General features: G+C 34.5%; 1 long non-coding RNA gene across 1 annotated transcript; it reads right to left on the bottom strand.

Annotated features, from left to right (window-relative positions):
- Positions 1-625: 625 nt before the first annotated feature.
- On the bottom strand, positions 626-2866 carry LOC131606704 (uncharacterized). Its single transcript, XR_009284989.1, has 2 exons — positions 2786-2866; positions 626-920 (listed from the first exon to the last, which is right to left on the bottom strand). It is a non-coding gene; the product is annotated as an uncharacterized LOC131606704 (long non-coding RNA).
- Positions 2867-4660: the final 1794 nt, after the last annotated feature.

Raw genomic sequence — 4660 nt, forward strand, 5'->3', positions numbered from 1 at the left:
CTTCATCGAGTCCAGTTGGTGTATCGCTCTAATACGTAGCATTCAGGGGGTGTTTATTTTGTTGTTTCATGTAGTTAATAGATAAGTTGTTGAGTTCTAAGTTGAATAACGAGAAGTACTATGACGTTTTAAAGTTGTTTCTGATTGAATAAAGATGATTTGTTTATAAAGTCGAATGTTGTGATTCTGCTGCATATTAAATAAAAGTTGGTTTGTTCTTAGAGCTGATATAAGTCGTTTGTGATCCCTTGAGATTGAAATGTTACGTATCTGATTATGTGTTGTTTATATGAAGTAAATGTGATATCCCAAATGCTTGTTGATAGTTTTAAAATACTTTGTTTTCTGCATTATAATTCCTGGTAGAATTTGGGGTGTTACATTAGTGGTATTAGAGCAGGTCGGTCTGTAACACCCCTTTTTATACCCCAAAATATTTAACATATAATCAGAGAATAACATGCATATAATTCAAAAGGGCGTCACATCGATGCTTTTAGAAGAGCTAAAAAACTAAAAAAAAACTGACAGCATTTATCTACACAGCACAATACTCCTGATCATTTTAATAACACTTAATATAAAATCGCAAATTAACCTGGATATGCATTCACAGCGGAAAATATGTTACTCATGTGATTCATAATGATTCATGTCCCATACCATGATCATACATCGACTAATAGTCTCAATTCAACATAAAACATAATCAAAAGGTTTGGCTTGTAAGCCTCTCAAAAGACATGTAACCAATAAATAAGTTCACAAGTCATAGCATAATACATACGCAAATATAACATGAGTTCAATACACCTAGTCTATCCAGTGTTACATGACCAGAGCATCGACTCACTACCTAGTCTCCAATAAACAAGGAAGAACCTCCGGCTAGGTCACACGCGGCTACTAAACTCCGGAACCTGCATGTCGCCAAACGAGGGCAACATTAAAACAGAAGGGTGAGAATACAAACCATTATGAAGAAAGTATAATGGAATACAATGGTTAAATTAATAATTCCAAAAGTTTATCACATCGAACATAGTCATGTAAATAATAATAAGACAATATATATTTCACATGTTAACAAGTAACCAACAAGTACAAGGGAAGTATCGATTCATTACCAATATTATATTCTCAATTATGCACACAACTACAATGAATCACATAGCCACGTAGGTAACCAAACATGTACTCAAACATCACTCATTGCAATCATTAATCTCAAACACATGTCACAATACTATCAATGCACATAATCAACTATCACATAAATCTAATGTGACTCAATGCAAGATATGTGACGCTATGCATGTGGTACCGCAATGTGAACCCAATGTTTCACCGCTTTCCGATTCAATATCTAAAATCTAAGCCACGCTTCCGATCCGGACAAGATCAAAGCCCACCAAAACGTAAACTTATAGTTTACCGCTTCCGATTCACTCTAGAATCTAAGCCTCGCTTTTGTTTCAAAGCAAACCACCTTTGTTTCAAGGCACACCATGATATGAATGTATGTACAATGTCAATAAACATATGCAATTAAGATCATCTCTACCATCTTAATATTTTAGCATATCACAATAATTCAACCCTATGAATTATCCACAATTATTGTACACAACATTCTCATCACATAAGCATTATTCACATATAATAGCCAACACACAATTTCAATCCACCATTTCAATTAACACTAGTAATTAGTACTATCACATGCTAACTCACAATTTGTCAATTTTATATGATCTACTCACTTTCATATTAAACTACAAGTCATTAGGATTTATGCCATCTAGCTATTCATAAAAATTCAATTTTTGAACTATAATAGAAGCATATCCATATATCATTCTATCATGAGTGTACTGTTTTTAACATAGAAACCAATTTCATTAAACAATACCCATTTGCCAATAAATCTATACATGTATCTATCACAAGTTTATTACATAAACAAAGTTAATATGCATTCCAACTAAATAGATTAATATACACTCTAACTAATTTATACAGGGTATAATACACATTTTTATTTTTTCCAATTAATCTATGCATGTAGCTATTATACAATTCCATTAATAAAGCATAATGGTTGTTCACGTTTTCTCCTTTAATTGAACAACCATGTGCATTTAGCACTTCTACTACTAAGATATATTCACTTTCCAATGGTACATCATAGTGACATGTTCATTCAAAAAGCAAGTGGTATTAGCATGTTCATTTAATAATAAAAAGCATATAATAATTCAATAGAAGTATATATTCATTTAATAATAGAAAAATGTTGATTCAAGTTTTCATACAATTAAAGCCAAACGCTACAGTAAGTGAACAAGTATATAATCATTCTTTCATCTAGTATGCGCTACAGTGAGGAAAATGTTGCAAGTGGTATTCATTTAGTAAAGATTAGTAGGCCCCACGTTTCTAATTGGTCAATGGAAAACAAACATCAAACACTAGAACATGAATTAAAGAAAACAAGGAAAGGGTGATTCACAGCACGTTTCCAGCCTGCGGACTATTGCTTTCGGTCATCATCACCATGGTATCAAAGAGGACTACCGGTCATTTCGAATACACACACAAGCAAATAAAAGGTATTTCTTTGGCAGCATGCCGTAGAGACTGCCATTTCACCACATTTACAAAATGCAAACCGAAATTAAAATACCCATTTTATAAGAATCATCTATGAACAAATTATAAGTATATTAAACTACCAATTACCCTATTATACTAGCCCACAATGATTAGGGATTCTCCCCCTTACCTCTTGATTTCTCCTCCAAAACCCTAGCTTTCCTCTTCTTGTTCCTCTCCTCCACTTCTATTCTTGAAAACCAGAAAAAAAATGAAAATGATGCTTCTAGCATTATTTCCTCTCTTACTATCTTTATTTAGTATATTGGGCTTTAAAAATTAATAACACCCCCTAATTTCTATCACTCCAATAAATAGGCCCAATTGATGAAATAGAGTAGTTCAAATAAATAATTATGCTCCAACAAATAATATTATTACCCTTAATATTATTTTTCCGATTAATCCAATTAAATCCGACTTTATCTCAATTAAATAAAAATACAATAATAATATTATTTCTAATATTATTTCTCAGCATATTCCACTTTATTAATTCTTCGATTAACCGAATAAATTCTAACTTCACTTAATAATCCGAACATGTTTCTCAATAATACGGACGATCCAATTAATTATCAAACTTCGTCCAAATTAAGTAAATAAATCCTTATTTAATTTAATTAGTCAGTTAATTAAATTCGGGCTGTTACACGGTCCGTCCGGCCAAGTTGTCGCGTCTGTTGAGTTTGTACAACGGTTGAATGTTGTCAGTGTTTTATTCCTTAGTACGCGACATGTGTGTGAAACACTGTCGGTACTTGTTTGTTTTGTTGTGGGGTTTAGTTTGAGCGAAGTGGGGGAGAAGCGGTGCTTCTCGGATATGTTTCAGTTACAAGTTGTTGGTGCAGCATACTGCTTAAGGAGACAGTGCAAGTAATGTAGAAGGTTATTGGTTCCCGAACCCGGAGGTATCATGGATTTGAGGCATTGGTTGTTTAACAAGTCTGAGTGTCTTGGAAAAAGGATAATTGTTATAAGATGGAATTTAGAAAGTTACTACGTTCAGCGTTATTGGTGGACTGTGAAGTTATCAGTTTGATTAACCGTTGCGTAGGATGTTGACGTAAGAACAACGATTAAGCGACAGATTGTTGTAGACCTTGTCAAGGGATCCTTGGCAAGAGATTGGAAAAGTTGTGGAAGTTGTTGGAACATTCAATTCGGAGTTAGAAATGCGAAGAGACGAGTATGATTCCAAGAATAGAAATTGTTGATAATAGTGTAAAGGAATTTTGTTATGATGTTATCACAAGGTGTGTGTTAGTATGTTCGGATGATTTTGGGAGTGTAACTCGGTGGGAGAACTGACTTTTTATTTCGCAAATAATGTTGCGGCGAGCATGTGTTGCCACCGACTTTTATTTTATCCAATTCGTGGAAAGGTGTAAAAGTAAAGGAAAGACCCTTTTTTAAGAAAAGACTTGAGTTCGGGGGCTAAGTTATGAAAAGGGAAGGTGTTAGCACCCTTTTCATCCGTAGTTATCTACGGGCTCTTAGTTTGCTTAGCTCGTTTGCTTTGTTTGAAAGGCTTGAAAAAGCATAGTGTGTGTGTTTAAAAAAACAGTTTGAGTTTGAAAATGTCTGAAGAGACAATGCTGAAAAACGGGGTGTGGAAAGTATTTTTATGTTGAGCAAGCAAACTAGAGGCTACTTACCCTATACCTAGTCTCTCCTATACTTTTATGCTTATCGGAGGGATAGGATTAACCATACCATTTGTGGGTAGGTAGTCCTATCTATTGGACGTGTTCGGGATATCGAAGGGTCATCGGATGGTCATAAAAGGCAACATGTAAGGACGTCTTAGCATTCGAAGGTACGGTCATCATTTTATTGTAGGCAACTCGAAGGGACTAAGATGACATCAATCGGAGGCAACCTTGCTAAGACATCCCTACATTTGAGGGACTTGACCATTGTTCGTAAGGCAACCAAGAGGGGCGTACCCTAGGGGTGAGTGCGTGCAAGTGTGTTAGATTTGAGTATTTTATCTTTTAATTAA

Source organism: Vicia villosa, linkage group LG5 (assembly GCF_029867415.1).
Source record: "Vicia villosa cultivar HV-30 ecotype Madison, WI linkage group LG5, Vvil1.0, whole genome shotgun sequence".
NCBI lineage: Eukaryota > Viridiplantae > Streptophyta > Magnoliopsida > Fabales > Fabaceae > Vicia > Vicia villosa.